Below are 12,508 nucleotides of genomic sequence, written 5' to 3'. Positions count from 1 at the left end.
AGTTTTGATGTTTACAGTTTTCTGACTCTGGCCAGTTGATTAATCCCCGAGTCTTAATGTCTATAAAATGGGAATAACATCATTACTGGAAAATGAGAATTAAAGAGCTAGCTAGCATGTTTAAAGGGTTTAGCAGAATGTTGGTTATGAATTAGCACTCAAGAATGTTGTAGCTGCTGTTTGTTACTTTCAGAAACATCATCATCCCATTTAATTCTCACAGTTACTTTGCTGTTTTTTATTTATTTATGTATTTGTTTATTTATTTATTTTGTGAACACATGTTTTATGGACGAGGAAACTGGGATAATGAGGGCTTAAGTAACTTGATCAAGGTAGCAGAATAACAAATGCTGGCACACATGCTGGAAACCAGGTCAGTCTCTTGACAAGTCTGTGTTCTTGGGACCTGCCCCTGGTTGACCATATTGAACAATGTTTTTACTCAAAGCAACCTAAGAAAATTAAAATTAAAAAAAATTTTAAAGCTGTTTTTCCTAATCAAAATTGAAGATGGCCTATTGAATTCCATGAAAAGCAATTTAGGTTGCCTAATTTGTTGAATTATTATTTACATTTTTCTAAAAGTCATTATTGACATCTCCCTGAATGTTGATGAGGGAATGGATATTGCCTTTTAGCCAATAAGATGTTATTAACTTGGCCTATTGAGATGTAGCTTAGGAAGAGATGTTAAATCAGGTCATCTTGTGAAACTTGGACCACATGCAGCTCAGGGCTTATTGCAGAGGGAACAGAGAGGACATTGAGTGGCTTTGGCAAGTGAAAATGGTAAAGTAGAAACTAAAGCTCCTGGATAGATTGTATCCTTTAGCAAACAATTATTAACACAAATGTGCTTCCTGCACTCCTGGGGCTTACAAATAAAATCATTTCAGGTAGTGACAACTGCTGTGAAGACAATAAATCTGGGTCATATAAAGAGTGACCTGGGTGTGTGACTAGAGGGGCAACGTTGGTGCTGAGAGCTGAATTACAAGGAGCCAGGCAGACAAGAGCCTCCCAGTGGGGACACAGAGGACCCCAAGACAGTGTTCCATGAATACAAAGTCCAGTGAGGCTAGAAAGTATAAACAAGTGGGAGACCCATACAAGCAAGTAGAGAGATGGACAAGGACAGGGGCAGGTAGGTATTGTCCTCTGTGGTAAGGCATTTGGGAGTTTCATTAGTTGTAATTAAAAGTCACTGGAGGGTTTTAGGCAGAGTTGGAACTTGATGGTTTATAATCATCTGCCAGGTGAGAATGGCATTTAAAGGAACAAGGGTGGACACACATTGACCATATAGGAGCTACAGTGTGTAAGATATGGTGGTGGCTTGGGGTGAAATGGTACTTCTCAGCCCTCAGTTTGAGTCGCAGTAACCTGCAGGGCTTGTTAAACACGATAGGTTGAGTTGTGCCCCTAGGGTTCAATTCAGTAAGTCTGAGATACTGTATTTGGAGCAAATTTCCAGAGAACTGGTGATCCTAAACCACTTTTTGAGAACTACTAGAATATTTTCCAAACTTTTACCTTGAGGAAAGTAGTTCTGGGTAAGGTTAATTAGTAGTCTGGAGGAAAGTCCATGGTAAAATTAATTTTAGAGATGCTTAAATTTTATGGCTGTTCAATAGAAATTATCATCTCAAAAGTCCTGAGAGTTTTAAAGAATCCTCTCTAATCAGGTTTAATCCATTGGTTCCCTAATGTATTCAGTAAAGGCTTTGAGGACTGACGGAAATTAGGTCAATTTGGTTGATTAGTTGACAATTCAGGACTCTTCACTGCTCATGATGAAAGTGACCAGGGCCATTATTTCTGGAATATTTATACTATTTAAAACTGTCTATGCTTGAAATTATTATGCATCCCCAGTCCTTTCCATTTCTTAGCTCCATTTTATTTCTACTATGTGATGTTTAGAATGTAACATTTTGCTATGTGACTGTGATATTTCACATTTTTTAGTCAGAGCATTCTTTCTGTTTAAAATTAGTTAATGAATGTCCCTCCACATTTTTTATTGACTCATCATAGTTGTAATAATGGTGGGATTTGTTGTTATGTGTTAGTACATGCACACAATATAGCAATGTAATTTGGCCAATATCCCTCCCAGCACTTCCCCCTTTCTCACCACTTCCCACCACCTAGTCCCCTTCTCTATTCTACTGATCATCCTTTGTTTTTCATGTAATCACCCCTACCTTTCTTTTCCTTTTTCCTCTCTAGCTTCCACATATGAGAGAAAATATACTACACTTGACCTTCTGAGTTTGTTTATATCGCTTAACATAATGGTTTCAAGCTCCATCCATTTTCCTGTAAAAGACATAATTTCATCTTTTGTGGCTGAATAAAACTCTTTGATATATATATATATATATATATATATATATATATCACATTTTCTTTATCTATTCATATGTTGATTGATACCTAGGCTGGTTCCATATTTTGGCTGCTGAATTGTGCTAATATAAACATGGATATGTATGTATTGCTGTAGTATAATGACTTTAATTCTTCAGGGTAAATAGCAAGGAGTGGTATAGCTGGATCATAATGGAGTTTCCATGCCTAGCCTTTTGAGGAACCTCCATAATGATTTCCATGGTGGTTGCACTAATATACAATTCAACCAACAGTGTAAAAGTGTTCCTTTTTTCTCCACATCCTCTTTAGCATTTACTATTGTTTGCATTCTTGATGATTGCTATGTCTGACTGGTGTGAGATGAAGTCTCTAGTTTTGATTTGCATTTCCCTAGGTCCTAGTGATGCTGAACATTCTTTTCAAATATTTATTGGTCATTTGTATTTCTTCTTTTAAGAAGTGTCTGCTTAATTAATTTTCCCATTAATTAGTTAATTAGGGTTTTTTTGTTAAGTTTTTTTGAGTTCTTTATATATTCTGAATATTAACCCAGAGAACACTTTATACACTTAATGTACCAAACAGAGCATTTTTATACAAAACACACCTAAGGGCAGAGCAGCTCTAGGTGAAAGGAACAGGTGGAGGACTAGAGAGATCTCATTTCTCCCACACAGCCAATTCCCTCCCCGACTATTCTCAATCACTGCAAAGGGTTTCCAGAGCCTGGGCTGTCTGCTAAAGGAACACTGAGCTAGATGTCAGAAGACGTTCCTGGATGTGCCCAAGTGAAGCCACTTGACCTCTGAACCCATTTCATCTGAATATGTTTGTAGTCCGTTCCCTCTCTGGAGTTCCTGTGTAGATTAAGTGAAATAATGTAAATATATAAAAGTGATTCTTGGCTATGAAAACCATCATCTACCTCCCTGTCAGAGAAACTTAAGTAAGAATACAAATTCTTTCCCCAAATGAGAAATGACTCAAGGCAGATGTTTTCAGACAGGCTGGAGGTCAGTTTTTACTCTCACTGTGCACAAAAGGGTACTGCAATGGGCTAAAATATGGGGACAGAGGACTTGAGGATGTACACACCAACCATGTAAAACCCTGGCCTGAAATTAAAACACCTACCCACCTACCTGGCTGTCTCTCTTTCTCTCCCCCACTTTTCAATAGTGGGTAATAATAAGTACCATTTTTGACCTCTCAGCGTATGGGGCACTTCACCAAGTATCCTGTTAAATGCATTATCTCCCTGGCTTTCACCACCACCCTATGTCATTGATACTTTGTTACACAATTTTTAAGTGGCACAGCCAGTTGGTACTCCCCTCTCTTTGACATAGTCTTAATCTCTATACCCTTTTGGTCTCATTTTTTTCTCCCCCTATAAAAATAAAACTCAGGGAACAAAATCATTTAGGAATGCCATTGTACTCATAAATCATCTTGTAATAACTGACTTTTGTGTATTAACTTAAAAAAATAGTTTTGGAAATAATATGACTTGTCCAAGGATCTTTCTAATATGTTATCACTTTTAAACTCTGTCGGTTGTCAACACTCCCTCTTCCGGGCAGAACTATTCCTGGATGTGCACTAAAATGGCAAATGAAGGACATGAGCATTTGAGCTCTGCTGCTTGGGAGGCTGGTAATGGGTTCTGCAGCTGAGCACCAGTTGGCACGTACAGTTCTCATTACTGAAAAAATCTAAAATAGGAGTTTGTAAATTTGACAGGATGTAGACCAGGAGTCATCCATCATCTGTTAGAGTTTGTGAAGATTACCCCTATTCCCTGATTAATTATACATTATTTTACCTAAGTTGCAGTGATTCTTTTTTTTTCATGGAAGGGGAAAGCTGAATTAATTGTGCTTTAGGGATTCGGTTTATTTTGGAGCATTAATGTATCATGTGCTCTGAAGCTATGATTTTTTTTGAAGTTATTCCATAGTAAGGAGACAAGGGAAACAACCCAGGTAAGAGAAAAGACTGAAGGAAAAGTGGACAGCTGCCTTATGATATGTAATAAAAGTTCAAGTTCCTCTAACTATTTGCTCATTTCAAACTACATCTTATATAAGGGCAGAACTCAGGAAGTGATATGTTCATCTGGGTAAATCAATTGATTACTTTTGTATTAAATAACCTATACATACTCACATATCTAAATAACAGAATTGTCATGAAAATAATTATGACTTGTGGGAATTATTAGGGAGCCATGAGAATTAACCAAGTGTCTTATAGCAGAGTTAATGCCATACCCACGACCCCTTCCAGGCATAATAATTGGAAGGTTTAGCTTTGGAGGAGAATAGAGTTAGGTTCAAGTTCTAGCTCTGCCTCCTACTACCTGTGTAACTTTGGGTAGCCTTTATAAGTTTCCATGATCTTTTGTATAAAATGAACAGAACAGTAAAAGTAATTATTTAATTATGAGGGTTGAATGAGTCACTATGTTAAAACTCAGCACTTCACCTACCACAGAATAAACATTCAATAAGTGTTAACTTGTTTTGTTTAGTTCCAAGTAAACCTGAAATTTTGGCAGTTGTTTGTTTTCTAAGGAAATTTGCTTCTTCTATTTGTATCAGTTATTTTAACCTTTGATGTGAGGTACCCAGCTCAGTGCTATGGAAAAGTCACACTATTTGTAACAAAAGTGGCTACCGTGTAGTTTTGAATATATATAAAGTATATATAAAATGAATGAATATGGAATTTTCAAGTCTCAAAACTTCAATAGTATATTTCTTGGCTTTTCAAGGAGATTGATAGTATATGCATGTTGTATGTGTATAGGGTATGTGTAAATACGGTTCATACACATATTAAAGTCAGATCAAGGACAGTGACATTTCTACAATTCTGTCTGAAGGAGTTTGAGAGACTCTTTCAGAGCTTTATGTTGAGTATATATTTTTGAGAACGGGTTTGATCTGTTGGATTGAATGGCACTAACTGATAGCATTATTAAAGCCAGATATCTTACTTTTATTTAAGCCCACCCTTATCAAGCTATTGCTGTGTCCAACAAGCATGGGGAAGATCGTGAAAGGGTCTTCAAGTTTTTTAACTTGAAACTAATATACTAGAGAGTGGTCATTAGTCTCTTAAAAGCCCAAATTTCTAGAAGAACCTTCAAAAAAGGATCTTCTGAAGTTTTCAAGACCTTTTATCTCTGTTTATGATCATTCAGTCTCACATCTTGGGGAGATGGGGGGATCATTAACTTCTCCAAGGTTTCCTTAAATTATCATCCATCCTTCTTTCCTAATTAATGTCTCACCCAGCCTTTCATGTCTTTCTTCCAACTTACCAACCAGTATTCTTCCTGTGTCCCGAGGCTTCCTGGGCTGGGTATATTTCTACCATCTCTGCCCTTGCCTTCTTATCTCAGCCCTGTGTTTCCTAGCTCTTCCTCCATGGTCTGTCTCCCCAACCAACCTTTCCTTTCATTCTGAGTACTGTGCTATGCTAATGGCTAGGTATTATTGCTGTGATTCCCCTTGAAGTATATTTATTCCAGTATCATTTTAATAATTTTCACGAGTTTTATTCATTGCATTTTCATCTGACTGGAATCTCAGAAGCTGGTGGTGGTAGGTAAATTGGGTGTTGACCCTTTCCTGGCTTCTGACTGCTTAGTAATAACTATCGTTCAGTTGCCCGTGGGTTGCTCACATCGGACACTTGGGCTGTGAACAAATCCTCTTAATCCAGAGCAAAATTAGCTTGTGTTTAACCTCTTCCAGATCCCTAGTAGGTAATTGTCAACGTGACTAAGAAGGTGACAGAAGTGTCATTTGATTCCGGAAGTCCACAGGTAGCCATTTTGGAGATGAAGGTGGGCAAATGCACTCAGTTCATAACTTCACTCTGGAGAAGTTTAGTCCCCAAGATATCACACTAAGCCACTGTTCTACTCACTGATGACACTCAAGTCCTACAGTCCTTTGAAGGCATGGAGACCCTGAACTTCTGGGAAGCCAGAGGTCATGCCAGCACTGGTCTTCCTTACCTGTCCTAGACCTTTGCCATGAGAACTGTAAGACCTGGCCTTCTTAAATATGTCAACATGAATCACCTGGCAATCTTGTTAAGCTATATATTTAGATTCAGGTGCTGGGGGGGGGCAGGGCATGTGATTGTGAGTCTGCCTTCGTGATGAGTGCCCGTTATTTTTGCTGCTCTGTGAACCCCAGAGGGTCCCACAAAGGTCCCCTGCTGATTTTGTCCTATGTGTACAGAGGAATTTCTAATTAAAATGACTGATATGCAGGTCCTTGCCCTCAGACATTCAGGTGTGGCCTGGGCAGCAGGAGTTCTAAAACCTCACCTGTGTTTCTCACAGGTGGTCATGTGTAGAAGCTTTGCCTTTGACCTGTCTCCCCGCATGCAGTCCTTGTGTATCACTGTAACCCCTCATTTGCATAAGAACTCTCTATCCTTACCCCTTTGTTTCTCTGCCAGAGTCATCTTGCCAAATTCTGGACTTTACCTGCCCTTCAGCAGCTGCCTGTGGCCGAACATCTCCAGTGGGTGCTGGCATCATGAACTCTCGTGGCTGACAATGTCATGCCTACTGTCCCTTCAGGTCTTCAATTCTACACAAACCTCCTCCTTTTCTGAGGTTGGGAGAAGGAATAAACAGAAAATAATTCCCTGATCTTTGTAACCACCAAATCTGCACTTCTGCCCTGTAGCCATATACTCTGCATTCTTCCTGTGGCTCTCTTGTGCTCTGGTTTGCTCTTGAAATGACCTCTGTGGCTCAGGGGCCCCCCTCCTGGATGTTTTCTGCCACCAATTACATGCAGTAATATTCCTGTCAGAAGAAAGGCCTCTTGAGCCATATTCTCCTATAGTTGCTTTTCTTTTTCCCTGTTCACTTCCAAGTTGCCATAAAATGACTCTCAGAGTTCAAGGAACCACCGTCTAGCCATAGAAAGTGCTTCTTTTGCAGGGCAGGGCATGTGGTTGTGATTCTGCCTTCTTTCTGGGGACTCTGCTGTGCCTCTGACTCAGGTGGGGCTCACTCTTTCTTGAAATACCTGCTTCCCTTCCCTGTGCTCTTCCTCCCTCAGGAGAGAATGCATTCTTACCTCCAAACTCTGTGTCCTTCCCGATGTCACTCTGGGCCTGGCCATCTCCCTCACCTTTTCCTGGCCTCTGTTCCTGCTGAGAGGGACCTTCTCTGCATTGTCTTCCCAGTAGCCAGCGCCACACATGGGCGTCTGCCAAGAGAGCCTCATCGCCACCTGAAATGCTTATGTTTACTTGGTCTTTGTCTATTTATCAAGTGTCTCCTCCTGTAACAATATAAACCCCACAAGGGAAGGGTCTTTGCTTTTTTTGTCTCTCAGAATTTGAAATGTCTAACAGATATTAGACATTTGGTGAATATATGATAAGTGAAGAAACGTACCGGAAGCCATTCTCCAATTCCCCCTAAGAATTTTAAGCCCACTATTTATTCATCACAGACAAATATCTCAATGGCAAAGCTTCCCTCCTGATCCACGTCTGAATTTTATTTCCTCTTTTACCACATATTTAAAGAGTTCATTTGTTCTAAAAACTCCAGGAGTAAGTTTCACCTTGGTGCATGGAGCTGGGCTGTCTTCCACCCTCTGTGATGCGTGTGCACATGGTCTGTCTCTGTGCATGCAAGTCTACAAGTGTACTTTGTGTCCCAAAGCAAGAAGTGTTCCAAGAGCTTAATCTTTAAAAAAAAAAAAAAAAAAGTCTTCCCTCTGTTTCTTTAAAAATACATAATTGCTGCCTCTCCTGAGATATTTTTACAGAGTGTCCCTAGAGGAGGAATTCCAGCTGATGGCCCAATGCAGGGCAGAGGCCCATAGACAGACAGTCTGGCTCCAATTTATGCTCTGCGCTAACATGGCTAATAGGCGTTAGCATTTTGATTTAGAGAAGTTCCCTACTTGATCCTTGCTTGGTTCTACACTGGTGACATCTGGCTCAGAATCACACATTTAAAAGACCAACAGCTATTCAAATTTTTCACCTTCCTCTTCCTTTCCTCTGTCTCTTTCCCTCTCTTTCTCTTTTTCTCTCTCTCCGAATTCAATTAAATGTCTTGGGAACAGTTTCAATATTTTGATAAAGCAGTACACAGGATAAATTGGCAGGAGTTCAGTTTGCCCCGTGTTAAACTCTGGTGTAGACACTTTGAACCTTTGGAACTATTAACGTATGTTTAATACACATCAGAGCTTCCCCAAACCCCTGCTAGTGCCATTTTATTCTACTTTTTTTCCTCTGTCCAAGTTTTCGCTATCACTTCATTTGAGATTCTAAACTCAACACTGACTCCACTTAAACAGAAAAAAAAAAAAAAAGCAGCAACTCTTGATTCATAAGGTGCCCGTAATTCTATAAACATCTAATGAAAATGAGCAAACATCTATGTTTAAAACCTTGGGTTACATCCAGAAGTATGTTTCACTCTCAGATGCCTGATAAAACAGCAAGACTGCAGGCGCTGGCAAGTCCTCCGCAGAGCTTTGGCAAGACAGAGGGTGCCCAACATTACAGGACGTAAGGCTACACCCACCAGATGCAGTTGTCCTCCTTAAATTCGTAGGTCTGTGAGTCCTTCAGGAAAAAAAAAAAAAAAGCGACACTGCAATCTGCTGACTTAGAATTAACTGTCCCAGTGACTTAGAAAGCTAGGGGGGAAAAAAAGAGCAAAATGAGATATTTGAAAGTAAACCCTCACCAGGCATTCTCTAGAAATAAGATCCCCACCAGCTCTGACTGGTAGGGTTTTCCTGGCGTGGCATGAGTGTCCTTGGCTCATTTGTATCAAGCCTTTGGTGTGGCTGAAGAAGTACTTCCCTTTAACGTGCTTGCTGTCTGTAAGCTTTAGTAAAATAGTTAGTTCACTCTCTGACAGACCTCAGACTTAAACTTACCTAGTTAACACATGGTATTTTGCCAAAATGCTTAGTAAGTGCTGGCTGCAATAGGGTGTGTGATGTGGAATCACCACAGCCTGAAAAACAAACGAACAGCCCTCCCAGAGCCATGGGATTGCATTCCAATGAAGTGCTCAAATACAGTTTTCATCGTGCCATATGCTGTCCTTGCTTGTTAGAGGATTCTTGCATTCTTTTAAAAAATTATATTCGTTTGCATGCTTATCAGATGCACAAAATGCATTCTTCATGGATTTTCCTATCATTGCTTGGGTAGCATAGAAAGTTGTATAGTTCAGAATCATGGAATCAATGGAAGTAACAATCAAAGAGGAACTGCATAGTTTCTCCCATCCCCATAAATCCGATCTGTAAATGCTAAGAATTTGAGGAATGAATGTAAGAGATTCAGTCATTTTATTGAAAACTTAAGAAGGAAAGAATGGCAAATCGTAGGATATGAGTCTCACCAACCTGGCCTCCAGAAGGAAAACCTTTTAAAATAAGATATTTTTGAACTCCCATCTGAAATATATATCTCTAGGGCAGAAATCATCAGAAACAGCAGAGGAGTGTGGAGCTTGGTTTTGTTGTCTTGCATCAGTGAACATTCCTCAAAAGCAAAGAGCGTCACTAATGGAATTATATGTTTTCATGCTATAATTACATTAGATTTTTTCTTGATATTTCTGTAGAAATTTTGTTCATGGGTCCATGACTAGGCAGAATATTTACAAGTTTTCTATGGCCTCCGCCTGTCCAGTGCCCACCTCTTCCCCCAAAAAGAGAGACACCAACACCCTTTTTAACAAGGGGTAGGGGGGGACAAATTGTATATTAAAAAAAATTAAGAGAGCTTCTTTCATTAAAAACAATTATAAAACCTGAACCACAAGAAGATAAAAAATTTTGTACTTGCAGGAAACACCCAGGTCCTTCTGAGTTCTGAAACTCCTTTTGCAAAAAGAGATTTAGTTAATGTTTTCATTTTTAGTTTTGAATGAATATCTTTGATAGAACAGAATTTTGTTGATCTTCAGGTGTGTTGCCCTAAATGGCCCTGTCACAGAGGCAGAGCAGATAATCTTGGGGCAGTGGTGTCAAGCTGGCTGGAGGATACAGTACCAGGGTTCCACCAATCATATGAGCAATCCACATCTTTTTTTGAGAAACTAAAATCTTTTGCTATTAAAAAAAAATCCACAAAACTCTTCACCAAGGAGATGTCAACATGTTAGAAAAGATGTTGAAATCAATACTGTTGCACCTTCCACGGACTCCCACATCAATTCTTAGCTTTCCTGAACACACCTCAATAATCCCTGTGCTCTGAATTCCTATTTCTTAGCATGCAATTCCTATTATCTAGGTTTCAATGGCTATAGATTCAAAGATGACCCTTCAAATATGTTTACACTGTAGCATTATTGAAGGAAATACAGGGACAAAATTGATTCTATGCAGATATGGAATGAGGAACTGCTTTTGCTTGCAAATAGAATTAGTTTGGAGTATAGATGAATATCCTTTGACCTGGCCTGGGTTGCATGTTTTTATCATAAATTAAAGTTATGATTACATTTCTCCTTGTTTAAATACATTTCTTGAAATGCTATTTATTAGAATGTTGAAAACACAATTTCAGTTCTTTTCTCTCAAATTCCCACAGTCTGGCTCCTGGCCCAGCCACTCAACCCAAATCACCCTCTGAGGTCTTCCAAAATAATTTCTCAGCCAAAATCAATAGTATCTTTCTAGGCTTGTCAGCTTTCTTCAAAACCAGATTCTTCTGCGTGTGCACACCCCATCTGGTCTCAAATTCTAAGGATTCATCCCGTCCAGATTGTCTCCTTTCCATATCTCCAGAGTCATACCTATAGCTCTTCTCCTTCAGCAATGGTTCCAACTGTGGTCAATTTATCACAGTGTTTGTGCATGAATTACTTTCCTATCCAATCTGTAAACTCTCCTTTCTTCCCAAAGTCTTATATCCTTTGGTGCCAGGTGTTCAGCTGCAGTGAAACTTGGTAAAGGATAAATCCTGGTCCTAATTTTCAACCCCTTGTCTCTGTTTAAGACCTTGATTGCTGCAACCAAAATCTTGAGTCCTTTTGACACCTCACTAATGTCTTTAATTTTCATAAGTTCCCCAAAGCATATGTTTTCTACCTGTATTACTTTTAGGGAATGAATGCTCTTTTAGTTGTCCTCCACTCTTCTCTCTTCAGCCCTAGTGAGATGCAAGTTAAACCAAACTGCACACATATTCAGATGGAGACTCATCCTGTTGATCAAAATGCAACTCCTGCTTAAGTCCTGGTTGTACCATCCTCTGCCACTTCTTCCTCCCTTCCCATTTTAGCATAATCTCTGCTCAAACCCTACAAACATCCCCTCAACCTCTTAGTCTCCTAGTTCTGTCTCCTAGTTCTGATTGCCACCATTCTCAAAGGGAAGCCTTTTCCTCTCTGTTACAAGTTTGTCCCATTCCTTAACAAGTCACCCAAATACCTTTCTCCAAAAGACTTTCCATGGAGATTATGTAAATTGTGTCATGAACTGGCTGTGGCTTTCTTCCTCCTCCTCTCAAGAAGAGCTTTAGGTGAAAATGTGTCCTGAGTCAGCTCTACATGTATTTAACTTCACAGATGTATCTGTACTATGGTGTCTCTTAAACCTTTGGAAAGATCCATCTTTTTGGATAATTGAAAATCTGCATATACATATATGTAATTTCCCAAAAAAGAACACAAAATAATCATACACATTTTACAGAGTGTATATCAATATCTGTATACAACATGAAATGATCAAATCAGTAAGTACTTTATCCATTATCTCACAAACATTTATCATTTCTTTGTGTTGGAAATATTCAAAATCCTTCCTTCTGGCTGTATTGAAATCTACAATAAATATTAATTTTATTTTTTTAATTTGTTGTATATGATAGCAGAATGCATTACAATTCATATTGTATATGTAGAGCACAGTTTTTCATCTCTCTGTTTGATTGAACATGAAACTTTTTCCTTCTATTGATACTGCTCGTTGTTGGTGGTGACTCCACATGTTGAAGTTTGAACTTTAGAGAAGCACACCAAAGCAAGCATTACTAAGGCAGGGTTTGTTTAAAAAGGGGTAACATAGATTTCTCCCTTTCTCCCAGGAGGGAGAAG

At 39.1% G+C, this 12,508-nt stretch overlaps 1 protein-coding gene across 14 annotated transcripts in view; it reads left to right on the top strand.

Moving 5' to 3' along the window:
• EYA4 (EYA transcriptional coactivator and phosphatase 4) overlaps window positions 1–12,508 on the top strand; it is a 273,585-nt gene that overhangs the window by 240,657 nt on the left and 20,420 nt on the right. The window lies entirely within an intron of this gene.

The sequence above is a fragment of the Spermophilus citellus genome (assembly GCF_964194105.1).
Source record: "Spermophilus citellus genome assembly, chromosome: 5".
NCBI lineage: Eukaryota > Metazoa > Chordata > Mammalia > Rodentia > Sciuridae > Spermophilus > Spermophilus citellus.
The sequence above is the reverse complement of the archived record's forward strand: the minus strand, read 5'-3'. Positions and strand labels throughout refer to the sequence as shown.